The sequence below is a fragment of the Phyllobates terribilis genome, unplaced genomic scaffold (genome assembly GCF_046119375.1).
Source record: "Phyllobates terribilis strain yellow unplaced genomic scaffold, ASM4611937v1 Scaffold_7__3_contigs__length_470593459, whole genome shotgun sequence".
Taxonomy (NCBI): Eukaryota; Metazoa; Chordata; class Amphibia; order Anura; family Dendrobatidae; genus Phyllobates; species Phyllobates terribilis.
The window spans coordinates 418,908,072-418,924,825 of NW_027362767.1; the positions used below are offsets into that span (position 1 = coordinate 418,908,072).

Genomic DNA, 16,754 nt, shown 5'->3' on the forward strand with positions numbered 1-16,754 from the left:
GGCAACAGGCTGTGCTGAAACTCATAAGCTTAGGTGATAAACATCACACTGCTTGTGAGTTGTGGACAGCTGTGAAAGAGCAGGCAGATCTGTGGCTGAGACCACTGAACCTACATCCAGGCATGGTCGTGTGTGACAATGGCCGTAACCTGGTGGCGGCTCTGAGGCGAGGTGAGATCACACACGTACCATGCCTGGCTCATGTGCTTAACCTCGTGGTTCAGCGGTTTCTTAAATCGTACCCCGAGTTGCCAGATCTGCTCGTGAAAGTACGCCACCTGTCAGCTCATTTTCGCAAGTCTGCTACAGCTTCCGCCGCCCTTGCTGTGTTGCAGCAGCGTTTGCAGCTTCCGGCACACCGACTGGTGTGTGATGTCCCCACACATTGGAACTCTACCCTCCACATGTTGCTAAGGATTTGTGAGCAGAAGAGAGCAGTTGTGGAGTACCAGCTGCAACAAGGATGTCGATATTCAGGTCAGACTCCACACATAAGACCTCAGGAGTGGACCTGGATGTCTGACATATGTACCATCCTGACAAACTTTGAGGAGGCCACCAAGATGGTGAGTGGCGATGACGCTATCATTAGTGTCAGCATCCCACTTGTCTGTCTTTTGCAGCGCTCTCTGCAGAGAACTAAAGAGGAGGCATTGCAGCCAGAGTATGATGAGATGGATCAAGAAGCCATAGCTGGCGATTACACACAGCCCAGCCTCATCTCATCCCAACGTGCATTGGGGGACCATGAGGGAGAGGAGGAGGAGGAGGAGGATGAACAGGAGCTGGTATCATGCGCTGTAGACGATAGTACCTTTACAAATGTCATACCGTTGGTTCATCGTGGGTGGCCTGAGGACAGGGGGGAGGAGGAGGAGGAGGAGAGCATGGTCAGTTGTCATCTTGGTGAGGACAAGGAAATCTTGCCCGTTACCAGTCTGGCACGCATGGCTAACTTTATGTTACGCTGCCTTAACCGTGACCCTCGCGTTGTCAAAATGTTGGGTGACAGTCACTCATTACTGGTTGGTGACACTTGTAGACCCCCGCTACAAGGAGAACTTTCACTCTCTAATTCCTGAGGTGGAGAGGTCTGCAAAAATGGGGCTGTGCCAAAAGGCCCTTGCTGCAGAACTGATAAAAAAAATTCCCATCTGAACACGCTAGCGGCAGAGGTCACAGTTCGTTGCCCAACCAAGGCGTACATGCGAGAGAGACGCAACTCCAATCAAGCAGAGGCACGGGAACACTGTCAACGTTCTGGGACAGATTTCTCAGACCCTCCCTTCGGACCGACCCTGAGGCGCAGGGTACTCTCACAAGGAGTGGAAAGTTTCAAAAGATGCTGAGGGAGTACCTTGCCGACCAGACCAGTGTCCTCCGTGATTCCTCTGTGCCTTTTAATTATTGGGTATCCAAGCTGGACACTTGGAATGAACTCGCTCTGTACGCCTTGGAGGTCCTGGCCTGCCCTGCCGCTAGCGTGTTATTGGAGTGTGTCTTTAGTGCCACTGGGGGAATTATAACTGATAAGCGCACTCGCCTGTCAACTGACAATGCTGACAAGCTGACCCTTATCAAAATGAACAAGGGTTGGATTGGGCCAGGCTTCTCATCACGACCAAATGACAGCAGAGTAACATAAAGTCAAATCCACTGTGTTATTTCGGGAGGTGTATTCACATGCACCACTTCACACCCACACATGGGTATACGCTTCCTCATTTCGGCTGTTTTATGTTCTTCTCCTTATCATCAGCCTCCACCACCAATATCCCACCAGGTCGACTGTGGCCCGTGTTGCCATTATTGCAAGTTCCTCCATCCTGATTTTTGTAAGCTTTTGCTTGGAAGGCATAAGCAAAGACTGTGGGAGACCCACTCCCCAATAATGGGAAAAATATTTTTAAGATGCTGTACTGTATGGCTCTTACAACGGGCATTAAAAGCGTCTTTTTATACCACTCTGACCTCCACGTCTCTTCTGAGGGGCATTAAAAGCGTCTTGTTATACCACTCTGACCTCCACGTCTCTTGTAATGGGCATTAAAAGCGTCTTGTTATACCACTCTGACCTCCACGTCTCCTCTGAGGGGCATTAAAAGTGTCTTGTTATACCACTCTGACCTCCACGTCTCTTGTAAGGGGCTTTAAAACGGTCTTGTTATACCGCTCTGACCTCCACGTCTCTAGTAAGGGGCATTAAAACCGTCTTGTTATACCACTCTGACCTCCACGTCTCTTGTAAGGGGCATTAAAACCGTCTTGTTATACCTCTCTGACCTCCACGTCTCTTGTAAGGGGCATTAAAACCGTCTTCTTATACCACTCTGACCTCCACGTCTCTCCTGAGGGGCATTAAAAGCGTCTTGTTATACCACTCTGACCTCCAAGTCTCTTGTAAGGGGCATTAAATTGTCTTGTTATACCACCCTGACCTCCAAGTCTCTTCTGAGGGGCATTTAAAGCATCTTGTTATACCACTCTGACCTCCACGTCTCTTCCAAGGGGCATTAAAATGGTCTTCTTATACCACTCTGACCTCCACGTCTCTTCTGAGGGGCATTAAAAGCGTCTTGTTATACCACTCTGAGCTCCACGTCTCTTCTGAGGGGCATTAAAAACGTCTTGTTAAGCTACTGGGACCTCCACGACTCTTCAAACGGGCATTGCATTTCCTCATAATTTTTGGAAGCTTTTGCTTGGAAGGCATAAGAAAATACTATGGGGACCCACTCCCCAATAATGGGACTTATGTTTGTAATATGCTATAGTGCATGGCTCTTGTAAGGGGCATTGCAAGTTGCTCCGTCCTAATTTTTGTAAGCTTTTGCTTGGAAGGCATAAGCAAACACTACGGGAGACCCACTCCCCAATAATGGAACTAATGTTTGTAATATGCTGTACCGCATGGCTCTTGTAAGAGGCATTGCGAGTTGCTCCGTCCTAATTTTTGGAAGCTTTTGCTTGGAAGGCATAGGCAAAAACTATGGGAGACCCACTCCTCTATAGTGGGACTAATGTTTGTAATATGCTGTACTGCATGGCTTTTGTAAGAGGCATTGCAAGTTGCTCCATTCTTATTTTTGGAAGCTTTTGCTTGGAAGGCATGAGCAAATACTATGGGAGACCCACTCCCCAATAATGGGACAAATGTTTGTAATATGCTGTACTGAATGGCACTTGTAAGGGGCATTGCAAGTTGCTCCGTCCTAATTTTTGGAAGCTTTTGCTTGGAAGGCATAAGCAAATATAATGGGAGACCCACTCCCCAATAATGGGACTAATGTTTGTAATATGCTGTACTGCATGGATCTTGTGAGAGTCATCGAAAGTTGCTCCGTCCTAATTTTTGGAAGCTGTTGCTTGAAAGGCATAAGCAAATACTATGGGAGACCCACTCCCCAATAATGGGACTTATGTTTGTAATATGCTATACTGCATGGCTCTTGTTAAGGGCATTGCAAGTTGCTCCGTCCTAATTTTTGGAAGCTTTTGCTTGGAAGGCATAAGCAAATGCTATGGGAGACCCACTCCCCAATAATGGGACTAATGTTTGTAATATGCTGTACTGCATGGCTCTTGTAAGAGGCATTGCAAGTTGCTCCGTCCTAATTTTTGGAAGCTTTTGATTGGAAGGTATAAGCAGATACTATGCAATACCCACTCCCAAATAAATGGACTAATTTTTGTAATATGCTTTACTGCAATGCTCTTGTAAGGGGCATTGCAAGTTGCTCCGTCCTAATTTTGGGAAGCTTTTGCTTGGAAGGCATAAGCAAATACTATGGGAGACCCACTACCCAATAATAGGACTAATGTTTGTAATACGCTGTACCGCATGGCTCTTGTAAGTGGCACTGCGCGTTGGTCCGTCCTAATTTTTGGAAGCTTTTGCTTGGAAGGCATAAGCAAATACTCTGGGATACCCACTCCCCTGTAATGGGACTAATGTTAGTAATATGCTGTACTGCATGGCTCTTGTAAGAGGCATTGCAAGTTGCTCCGTCCTAATTTTTGGAAGCTTTTGCTTGGAAGGCATAAGCAGATACTATGGGAGACCCACTCCCCAATAATGGGATTAATGTTTGTTATATGCTGTACTGCATGGCTCTTGTAAGGGGCATTGCAAGTTGCTCCGTCCTAATTTTTGGAAGCTTTTGGCTGGGAAGGCATAAGCACATACTATGGGAGACCCACTCCCCAATAATGGGACTAATGTTTGTAATATGCTGTACTGCATGGCTCTTGTAAGAGGCATTGCAAGTTGCTCCGTCCTAATTTTTGGAAGGTTTTGCCTGGAAGGCATAAGCAAATACCATGGGAGACCCATTCCCCAATAATGGGACTAATGTTTGTAATATGCTGTACTGTATGGCTCTTGTAAGGGGCATTATAACCATCTTGTTACACCACTCTGACCTCCACGTCTCTTGCGAGGGGCATTAAAACCGCCTTATTATAACACTATGACCTCCACGTCATTTGTAAGGGGCATTAAAACCGTCTTGTTATACCACTCTGACCTCCACGTCTCTCCTGAGGGGCATTAAATGCGTCTTGTTATACCACCCTGACCTCCAAGTCTCTTCTGCGGGGCATTAAAAGCATCTTGCTATACCACTCTGACCTCCACGTCTCTTCCAAGGGTCATTAAGACCGTCTTGTTAAACCACTTTGACCTCCACGTCTCTTCTGAGAGGCATTAAAGCGTCTTGTTATACCACTCTGAGCTCCCCGTCTCTTCTGAGGGGCATTAAAAGGGTCTTGTTAAGCTACTGGGACCTCCACGACTCTTCGAACGGGCATTGCATTTCCTCATAATTTTTGGAAGCTTTTGCTTGGAAGGCATAAGAAAATAGTATGGGAGACCCACTCCCCAATAATGGGACTTATGTTTGTAATATGCTGTACTGCATGGCTCTTGTAAAAGGCATTGCAAGTTGCTCCGTCCTAATTTTTGGAAGATTTTGCTTGGAAAGCATAAGCAGATATTATGGGAGACCCACTCCCCAATAATGGGATTAATGTTTGTTATATGATGTACTGCATGGCTCTTGTAAGGGGCATTGCAAGTTGCTCCGTCCTAATTTTTGGAAGCTTTTGCTTGGAAGGCATAAGCAAATACTATGGGAGACCCACTCCCCAATAATGGGACTAATGTTTGTAATATGCTGAAGTGCATGGCTCTTGTAAGGGGCATTGCAAGTTGCTGCGTCCTAATTTTTGGAAGCTTTTGCTTGGAAGGCATAAGCAAATACTATGGGAGACCCACTCCCCAATAATGGGACTAATGTTTATACTATGCTGTACTGCATGACTCTTGTAAGAGGCATTGCAAGTTGCTCCGTCATAATTTTTGGAAGCTTTTGCTTGGAAGGCATAAGCAAATACTATGAGACACCCACTCCCCTATAATGGGATTAATGTTTGTTATATGATGTACTGCATGGCTCTTGTAAGGGGCATTGCAAGTTGCTCCGTCCTAATTTTTGGAAGCTTTTGCTTGGAAGGCATAAGCAAATACTATGGGAGACGCACTCCCCAATAATGGGACTAATGTTTGTAATATGCTGTACTGCATGGCTCTTGTAAGGGGCATTAAAACCATCTTGTTATACCACTCTGACCTCCACGTCTCTTGTTAGGAGCATTAAAACCGTATTGTTATAACACTTTGACCTCCACGTCTTTTGTAACGGGCATTAAAACCGTCTTGTTATACGACTCTGACCTCCACGTCTCTCCTGAGCGGCATTAAAAGCGTCTTGCTATACCACCCTGACCTCCAAGTCTCTTCTGCGGGGCATTAAAAGCATCTTGTTATACCACTCTGACCTCCACTTCTCTTCCAAGGGGCATTAAAACCGTCTTGTTATACCACTCTGACCTCCACGTCTCTACTGAGGGGCATTAAAAGCGTCTTGTTTTACCACTCTGAGCTCCACGTCTCTTCTGAGGGGCATTAAAAGCGTCTTGTTAAGCTACTGGGACCTCCACGACTCTTCGAACGGGCATTGCATTTCCTCATAATTTTTGGAAGCTTTTGCTTGGAATGTATAAGAAAATACTATGGGAGACCCACTCCCCAATAATGGGACTTATGTTTGTAATATGCTGTACTGCATGGCTCTTGTAAGGGGCATTGCAAGTTGCTCCGTCCTAATTTTTGGAAGCTTTTGCTTGGAAGGCATAAGCAAATACTATGGGAGACCCACTCCCCAATAATGGGACTAATGTTTGTAATATGCTGAAGTGCATGGCTCTTGTAAGGGGCAATGCAAGTTGCTCCATCCTAATTTTTGGAAGCTTTTGCTTAGAAGGCAAAAGCAAATACGATGGGAGAACCACTCCCCAATAATGGGACTAATGTTTGTAATATGCTGTACCGCATATCTCTTGTAAGAGGCATTGCGAGTTGCTCCGTCCTAATTTTTGGAAGCTTTTGCTTGGAACGCAAAAGCAAATAGTATGGGAGACCCACTCTCCTATAATGGGACTAATGTTTGTAATATGCTTTAATGAATGGCTCTTGTAAGGGGCATTGCAAGTTGCTCCGTCCTAATTTTTGGAAGCTTTTGCTTGGAAGGCATAAGCAAATACTATGGGAGACCCACTCCCCAATAATGTGACTCATGTTTGTAATATGCTGTACTGCATTGCTCTTGTAAGGGGCTTTACAAGTTGCTCCGTCCTAATTTTTGGAAGCTTTTGCTTGGAAGGCTTAAGCAAATGCTATGGCAGACCCACTCCCCAATAATGGGACTAATGTTTGTAATATGCTGGTACTGCATGGCTCTTATAAGAGGCATTGCAAGTTGCTCCGTCCTAATTTTTGGAAGCTTTTGATTGGAAGGCATAAGCAGATAATATGGGAGACCCACTCCCAAATAAAGGGACTAATGTTTGTAATATGCTGTACTGCATTGCTCTTGTAAGGGGCATTGCAAGTTGCTCCTTCCTAATTTTTGGAAGCTCTTGCTTGTAAGGCATAAGCAAATACTATGGGAGACCCACTGCCCAATAATGGGACTGATGTTTGATAAATGCTGTACTGCATGGCTCTTGTAGGAGGCATTGCAAGTTGATCCGTCCTAATTTCTGAAAGCTTTTGCTTGGAAGGCATAAGCAAATACTATGGGAGACCCACTCCCCAATAATGGGAATAAAGTTTTTAACATGCTGTACTGTATGGCTCTTGTAATGGGCATTGCAAGTTGCTCGGTCCTAATTTTTGGAAGCTTTTGCTTTGAAGGCATAAGCAAATACCATAGGAGACCCACTCCCCAATAATGGGACTAATGTTTGTAATATGCTTTACTGCATGGCTCTTGTAAAAGGCATTGCAAGTTGCTCCGTCCTAATTTTTGGAAGCTTTTGCTTTGAGGGCATAAGCAAATACTATGGGAGACTCACTCCCCAATAATGGGACTAATGTTTGTAATATGCTGTACTGCATATCTCTTGTAAGAGGCATTGCGAGTTGCTCCGTCCTAATTTTTAAAAGCTTTTGCTTGGAAGGCATAAGCAAATAGTATGGGAGACCCACTCCCCTATAATGGGACTAATGTTTGTAATATGCTGTACTGCATGGCTCTTGTAAGAGGCATTGCAAGTTGCTCCGTCCTAATTTTTGGAAGCTTTTGCTTGGAAGGCATAAGCAAATACTATGGGAGACCCACTCCCCAATAATGGGACTAATGTTTGTAATATGCTGTACTGAATGGATCTTGTAAGGGGCATTGCAAGTTGCTCCGTTCTAATTTTTGGAAGCTTTTGCTTGGAAGGCATAAGCAAATACTATGGGAGACCCACTCCCCAATAATGGGACTAATGTTTGTAATATGCTGTACTGTATGGCTCTTGTAAGGGGCATTAAAACCATCTTGTTACACCACTCTGACCTCCATGTCTCTTGCGAGGGGCATTAAAACCGCCTTATTATAACACTCTGACCTCCATGTCATTTGTAAGTGGCATTAAAACCGTCTTGTTATACCACTCTGACCTCCACGTCTCTCCTGAGGGGCATTAAAAGCGTCTTGTTATACCACCCTGACCTCCAATTCTCTTCTGCGGGGCATTAAAAGCATCTTGTTATACCACTCTGACCTCCACGTCTCTTCCAAGTGTCATTAAAACCGTGTTGTTAAACGACTCTGACCTCAATGTCTCTTCTGAGAGGCATTAAAGCATCTTGTTATACCACTCTGAGCTCCACGTCTCTTCTGAGGGGCATTAAAAGCGTCTTGTTAAGCTACTGGGACCTCCACGACTCTTCGATCGGGCATTGCATTTCCTCATAATTTTTGGAAGCTTTTGCTTGGAAGGCATAAGAAAATACTATGGGAGATCCACTCCCCATTAATGGGACTTATGTTTGTAATATGCTGTACTGCATGGCTCTTGTAAGGGGCATTGCAAGTTGCTCCGTGCTAATTTTTGGAAGCTTTTGCTTAGAAGGCAAAAGCAAATACTATGGGAGACCCACTCCCCAATAATGGGACTAATGTTTGTAATATGCTGTACCGCATATCTCTTGTAAGAGGCATTGCGAGTTGCTCCGTCCTAATTTTTGGAAGCTTTTGCTTGGAAGGCGTAAGCAAATACTATGGGAGACCCACTCCCCAATAATGGGACTAATGTTTGTAATATGCTGTACTGAATGGCTCTTGTAAGGGGCATTGCAAGTTGCTCCGTCCTAATTTTTGGAAGCTTTTGCTTGGAAGGCATAAGCAAATACTATGGGAGACCCACTCCCCAATAATGGGACTGATGTTTGATAAATGCTGTACTGCATGGCTCTTGTAGGAGGCATTGCAAGTTGCTCCGTCCTATGTTTGGAAGCTTTTGCTTTGAAGGCATTATCAAATACCATGGGAGACCCACTCCCCAATAATGGGACTAATGTTTGTAATATGCTGTACCGCAAGGCTCTTGTAAGAGGCATTGCAAGTTGCTCCGTCCTATTTTTGGAAGATTTTGCTTTGAAGGCATAAGCAAATACCATGGGAGACCGACTCCCCAATAATGGGACTAATGTTTGTAATATGCTGTACCGCAAGGCCCTTGTAAGAGGCATTGCAAGTTGCTCCGTCCTAATTTTTGGAAGCTTTTGCTTGGAAGGCATAAGCAAATACTATGGGAGGCCCATTCCCCAATAATGGGACTAATGTTTGTAATATGCTGTACTGCATGCCTTTTGTAAGGGGCATTGCAAGCTGCTCCGTCCTAATTTTTGGAAGCTTTTGCTTGGAAGGCATAAGCAAATGCTATGGGAGACCCACTCCCCAGTAATGGGACAAATGTTTGTAATATGCTGTACTGCATGGCTCTTGTGAGAGGCATTGGAAGTTGCTCCGTCCTAATTTTTGGAAGCTTTTGCTTGGAAGGCATAAGCAAATACTATGGGAGACCCACTCCCCAATAATGGGAATAATGTTTTTAAGATGCTGTACTGTATGGCTCTTGTAAGGGGCATTGCATGTTGCTCCGTCCTAATTTTTGGAAGCTTTTGCTTGGAAGGCATAAGCAAATGCTTTGGCAGACCCACAACCCAATAATGGGACTAATGTTTGTAATATGCTGTACTGCATGGCTCTAGCAGGAGGCATTGCAAGTTGCTCCATCCTAATTTTTGGAAGTTTTTGCTTGGAAGGCATAAGCAAATACTATGGGAGACCCACTCCCCAATTATGGGACTAATGATTGTAATATGCTGTACTGCATGGCTCTTGTAAGGGTCATTGCAAGTTGCTTGATCCTAATTTTTGGAAGCTTTTACTTTGAAGGCATAAGCAAATACTATGGGAGACCCACTCCCCAATAATGGGTCTAATGTTTGTAATATGCTGTACTGCATGGCTCTTGTAATAGGCATTGCAAGTTGCTCCGTTCTAATTTTTGGAAGCTTTTGATTGGAAGGCATAAGCAGATACTGCTTGAGACGCACTCCCCAATAATGGGACTAATTTTTGTAATATGCTGTACTGCATGGCTCTTGTAAGAGGCATTGCAAGTTGCTCCGTCCTAATTTTTGGAAGCTTTTGCTTGGAAGGAATGAGAAAATACTATGGGAGACAAACTCCCCAATAATGGTAATAATGTTTTTAAGATGCTGTACTGTATGGCTCTTGTAAGGGGCATTGCAAATTGCTACGTCCTATTTTTTGGAAGATTTTGCTTGGAAGGCATAAGCAAATTCTATGGGAAACCCACTCCTCAATATTGGGACTAATGTTTGTAATATGCTGTACTGCATGGCTCTTGTAAGGGGCATTGCAAGTTGCTCCGTCCTAATTTTTGGAAGCTTTTGCTTTGAAGGAATAAGCAAATACTATGGGAGACCCACGCCCCAATAATGGTACTTATGTTTGTAATATGCTGTACTGCATGGCTTTTGTAAGGGGCATTGCAAGTAGCTCCGTCCAAATTTTTGGAAGCTTTTGCTTGGATTAAAAAGCAAATACTCTGGGATACCCACTCCCCTATAATGGGACTAATGTTTGTAATATGCTGTACTGCATGGCTCTTGTAAAAGGCATTGCAAGTTGCTCCATCCTAAATTTTGGAAGCTTTTGCTTGGAAGGCATAAGCAGATATTATGGGAGACCCACTCCCCAATAATGGGATTAATGTTTGTTATATGCTGTACTGCATGGCTCTTGTAAGGGGCATTGCAAGTTGCTCCGTCCTAATTTTTATAAGCTTTTGCTTGGAAGGCATAAGCAAATACTATGGGAGACCCCCTCGCCAATAATGGGACTAATGTTTGTAATATGCTGTACTGCATGGCTCTTGTAAGGGGCATTAAAACCATCTTGTTATACCACTCTGACCTCCACGTCTCTTGTGAGGAGCATTAAAACCATCTTGTTATAACACTCTGACCTCCACGTCTTTTGTAAGGGGCATTAAAACCGTCTTGTTATACCACTCTGACCTCCACGTCTCTCCTGAGGGGCATTAAAAGCGTCTTGCTATACCACCCTGACCTCCAAGTCTCTTCTGCGGGGCATTAAAAGCATCTTGTTATACCACTCTGACCTCCACTTCTCTTCCAAGGGGCATTAAAACCATCTTGTTATACCACTCTGACCTCCACGTCTCTTCTGAGGGGCATTAAAAGCGTCTTGTTATACCACTCTGAGCTCCACATCTCTTCTGAGGGGCATTAAAAGCGTCTTGTTAAGCTACTGGGACCTCCACGACTCTTCGAACGGGCATTGCATTTCCTCATAATTTTTGGAAGCTTTTGCTTGGAATGCATAAGAAAATACTATGGGAGATCCACTCCCCAATAATGGGACTTATGTTTGTAATATGCTGTACTGCATGGCTCTTGTAAGGGGCATTGCAAGTTGCTCCGTCCTAATTTTTGGAAGCTTTTGCTTGGAAGGCATAAGCAAATACTATGGGAGACCCACTCCCCAATAATGGGACTAATGTTTGTAATATGCTGAAGTGCATGGCTCTTGTAAGGGGCATTGCAAGTTGCTCCGTGCTAATTTTTGGAAGCTTTTGCTTAGAAGGCAAAAGCAAATACTATGGGAGACCCACTCCCCAATAATGGGACTAATGTTTGTAATATGCTGTACCGCATATCTCTTGTAAGAGGCATTGCGAGTTGCTCCGTCCTAATTTTTGGAAGCTTTTGCTTGGAAGGCGTAAGCAAATAGTATGGGAGACCCACTCCCCTATAATGGGACTAATGTTTGTAATATGCTGTACTGCATGGCTCTTGTAAGAGGCATTGCAAGTTGCTCCGTCCTAATTTTTGGAAGCTTTTGCTTGGAAGGCATAAGCAAATATTATGGGAGACCCACTCCCCAATAATGGGACTAATGTTTGTAATATGCTGTACTGAATGGCTCTTGTAAGGAGCATTGCAAGTTGCTCCGTCCTAATTTTTGGAAGCTTTTGCTTGGAAGGCATAAGCAAATACTATGGGAGACCCACTCCCCAATAATGGGACTAATGTTTGTAATATGCTGTACTGCATGGCTCTTGTGAGAGGCATTGGAAGTTGCTTCGTCCTAATTTTTGGAAGCTTTTGCTTGGAAGGCATAAGCAAATACTATGGGAGACCCACTCCCCAATAATGGGACTGATGTTTGATAAATGCTGTACTGCATGGCTCTTGTAGGAGGCATTGCAAGTTGCTCCGTCCTATTTTTGGAAGCTTTTGCTTTGAAGGCATAAGCAAATACCATGGGAGACCCACTCCCCAATAATGGGACTAATGTTTGTAATATGCTGTACCGCAAGGCTCTTGTAAGAGGCATTGCAAGTTGCTCCGTCCTATTTTTGGAAGATTTTGCTTTGAAGGCATAAGCAAATACCATGGGAGACCCACTCCCCAATAATGGGACTAATGTTTGTAATATGCTTTACTGCATGGCTCTTGTAAGAGGCATTGCAAGTTGCTCCGTCCTAATTTTTGGAATCTTTTGCTTTGAAGGCATAAGCAAATACTATGGGAGACCCACTCCCAATTAATGGGACTAATGTTTGTAATATGCTGTACCGCAAGGCTCTTGTAAGAGGCATTGCAAGTTGCTCCGTCCTATTTTTGGAAGCTTTTGCTTTGAAGGCATAAGCAAATACCATGGGAGACCCACTCCCCAATAATGGGACTAATGTTTGTAATACGATGTACCGCAAGGCCCTTGTAAGAGGCATTGCGAGTTGCTCCGTCCGAATTTTTGGAAGCTTTTGCTTGGTAGGCATAAGCAAATACTATGGGAGGCCCATTCCCCAATAATGGGACGAATGTTTGTAATATGCTGTACTGCATGCCTTTTGTAAGGGGCATTGCAAGCTGCTCCGTCCTAATTTTTGGAAGCTTTTGCTTGGAAGGCATAAGCAAATGCTATGGGAGACCCACTCCCCAGTAATGGGACAAATGTTTGTAATATGCTGTACTGCATGGCTCTTGTGAGAGGCATTGGAAGTTGCCCTGTCCTAATTTTTGGAAGCTTTTGCTTGGAAGTCATAAGCAAATACTATGGGAGACCCACTCCCCAATAATGGGAATAATGTTTTTAAGATGCTGTACTGTATGGCTCTTGTAAGGGGCATTGCATGTTGCTCCGTCCTAATTTTTGGAAGCTTTTGCTTGGAAGGCATAAGCAAATGCTTTGGGAGACCCACAACCCAATAATGGGACTAATGTTTGTAATATGCTGTACTGCATTGCTCTAGTAGGAGGCATTGCAAGTTGCTCCATCCTAATTTTTGGAAGCTTTTGCTTGGAAGGCATAAGCAAATACTATGGGAGACCCACTCCCGAATAATGGGACTAATGATTGTAATATGCTGTACTGCATGGCTCTTGTAAGGGTCATTGCTAGAGATGAGCGTTGTTCTACTCAAACTGTTCGCCAATCTCAAATTCGAGCTGTTTTGGGCGGTGTTCGAGCCGTTCGGCGAACACGAACAATTTGAGAAAAATTCGGCTGTTCGAGGTTATGTTCGATAACTGTTCGTGCACCAAAATCATAACTGGATTTTTTCTCAGTAATGATGAAAATTAATGTTAATACGCAGTTTGAGTGTACAGCTGGGTGGGGGGAGGGGCAGGGGATGGATCTCTGCAGGAACAATGAAGATCTCCATTTTTTTTTTCTCTTTCCCGCATTTACAGTGGGGAGGTGCAATCTGTCAGCCTATCAGCAGCGCACACACGGAGCGAAGTGCTTTTTTTCACACAAGCAAGGGCATGTGTCATTGGCAGTGTATGTCACATGTACTTGCCCTATAAGACCAAGCCATTTTCCCCGTCGCCACCATTTTCTCACTGCTGCAGCTGCGTGTTAGACGGCACCGCTGTTGCTGTGTGCGCTATACCTTGTTAATTTCAAGCCAATTTTCGCACAAATCTACAGATAGCTTGGGAGTAGGGAATAGTTGTGATTGCAGTCCTTTTAAGGACTAGGTTACAGCATTTCCTACGACTTTTATCAGGCAGGTCTGTGCTCTTAAATAGATAGATTGTGGGAGTAAAGACTAATTGTAATTGGAGTCCTTTTCAGGACTAGGTTACATCAGTTCCTATCAGTTTTTGCCAGGCAGGTCTGTGCCAGTGCTGTGCAAGTTTTTTTCACAGCATTTGGCTGAATCTAGCAAAGCTAATCCTTTTTGGCCTATTGCAGAGTGTGTTAGTCAGTGGAGTAGCCTATCTGTGTTTGAAGATATACCACCTGTGTATAGAATACCAATTTTTTTACTGCACCTAGTGAAGTAAAATCTTTTGGGCATAGCATCATTCTATTAGTCCATCTATACTGACCTCCATCAGGTTGCAAATTGAATATAATTTTTTTCTGCATCCATCTCTGAAAAAATATTGGGCTTCTAGCTGTGTGTGGGACTTGTTGTATTAGTCCATCTATACTGACCTCCATCAGGTTGCAAACTGAATATATTTTTTTCTGCATCTACCTCTGAAAAAATATTGGGCTTCTAGCTGTGTGTGGGACTTGTTCTATTAATCCATCTATACAGACCTCCATCAGGTTGCAAACTGAATATATTTTTTTCTGCATCTACCTCTGAAAAAATATTGGGCTTCTAGCTGTGTGTGGGACTTGTTGTATTAGTCCATCTATACTGACCTCCATCAGGTTGCAAACTGAATATATTTTTTTCTGCATCTACCTCTGAAAAAATATTGGGCTTCTAGCTGTGTGTGGGACTTGTTCTATAAATCCATCTATACAGACCTCCATCAGGTTGCAAACTGAATATATTTTTTTCTGCATCTACCTCTGAAAAAATATTGGGCTTCTAGCTGTGTGTGGGACTTGTTGTATTAGTCCATCTATACTGACCTCCATCAGGTTGCAAACTGAATATATTTTTTTCTGCATCTACCTCTGAAAAAATATTGGGCTTCTAGCTGTGTGTGGGAATTGTTCTATTAATCCATCTATACAGACCTCCATCTGGTTGCAAACTGAATATATTTTTTTCTACATCTACCTCTGAAAAAATATTGGGCTTCTAGCTGTGTGTGGGACTTGTTGTATTAGTCCATCTATACTGACCTCCATCAGGTTGCAAACTGAATATATTTTTTTCTGCATCTACCTCTGAAAAAATATTGGGCTTCTAGCTGTGTGTGGGACTTGTTCTATTAATCCATCTATACAGACCTCCATCAGGTTGCAAACTGAATATATTTTTTTCTGCATCTTCCTCTGAAAAAATATTGGGCTTCTAGCTGTGTGTGGGACTTGTTGTATTAGTCCATCTATACTGACCTCCATCAGGTTGCAAACTGAATATATTTTTTTCTGCATCTACCTCTGAAAAAATATTGGGCTTCTAGCTGTGTGTGGGACTTGTTCTATTAATCCATCTATACAGACCTCCATCAGGTTGCAAACTGAATATATTTTTTTCTGCATCTACCCCTGAAAAAATATTGGGCTTCTAGCTGTGTGTGGGACTTGTTGTATTAGTCCATCTATACTGACCTCCATCAGGTTGCAAACTGAATATATTTTTTTCTGCATCTACCTCTGAAAAAATATTGGGCTTCTAGCTGTGTGTGGGACTTGTTCTATTAATCCATCTATACAGACCTCCATCAGGTTGCAAACTGAATATATTTTTTTCTGCATCTAGCTCTGAAAAAATATTTGGCCTTCTAGCAGTGTGTGGGACTTTCTCTATTAGTCCATCTATACTGACCTCCATCAGGTTGCAAATTGAATATAATTTTTTTCTGCATCTAACCCAGCCAATAGTTTTGGCCTAATACCACAGTTTGGCCACTCAGCTCTGCTCGGTTCCCATGCATTGTTTTTTTGTGCAAACAACTCCAGAGTTGTTAATTAGTTAACCACCAAAATGAGTGGAAAAAGGCCTGCTGCTGGTGGAAAGGGGAATAGGCGTGTTGGGAAGGGGAAAAAAGGTTGTGTCCGTGGGGTAGGTGTTAAAGCAACAGTAACATCTGCAGAAGAAAGACCATCTTCCAGCCAAACTAAAATGTCTACTTCTTTTAGCGGACAATGTGATAAGATCCCTTTCTTACGGCCACGCCAATCGCTACAAATTCCAGATGAAGCACAAAAACAGCAGGTGCTTCAACGGATATCAAGTGCTCCTTTAAGTGGGCTCTCCTCCACATCAACTTCAACATCACAAATACTCCAGTCCTCAAAGGTGTCACCCCAATCGCACTTGCTTCCTCACAGCTCCCAAATCTCCAGCTGCCCGTCTGAGTATGAGGTAGAACAGATGGTTGAGTCTGCAGAGCTGTTTACTCATACTATAGCCTGGGAATCAGAGGTCGACTCCAGCGCTTCTGTGAATCCAGACGAGGAAATGATCTGCACTGATGCCCAGAATCTTTATGAGTCGGATCCAGGACCAGACGTAGAAGGTTCTGACCATAATGTAGACCCTCATTCCCAAACTGTAACTCCTGTTGGTGGAGACAATGAGGAAGACGATGATAAGACTCAAATACCTGATTGGAGCGACAACTTTAGTTTTTTGTCAGGGCAGGAACAGGTTGGCTCTGAGGACGACGGGTGTGATAACGCACAGGGTGATGATGATGAGGTTGGAGATCCCACTTACTGTCAACCCACAGTCAGCCAAGAGATGAGGTCAGCAGAGGAGGTGGAGGAAGATGCTAGTGACGACGAGGTCAGGTTGCGCCTTCCTGGACAGAGACGTAGTACTGGAAGCACGTCAACAACTGCATCCTCAAACACAACTCTGCCTCTCACCACAAGTCGTGG

At 43.9% G+C, this 16,754-nt stretch overlaps 1 protein-coding gene across 1 annotated transcript in view; it reads left to right on the forward strand.

The window, feature by feature from the left end:
* The window catches only part of LOC141155581 (uncharacterized), a 118,242-nt gene that overhangs the window by 17,932 nt on the left and 83,556 nt on the right, over nt 1–16,754 (forward strand). The window lies entirely within an intron of this gene.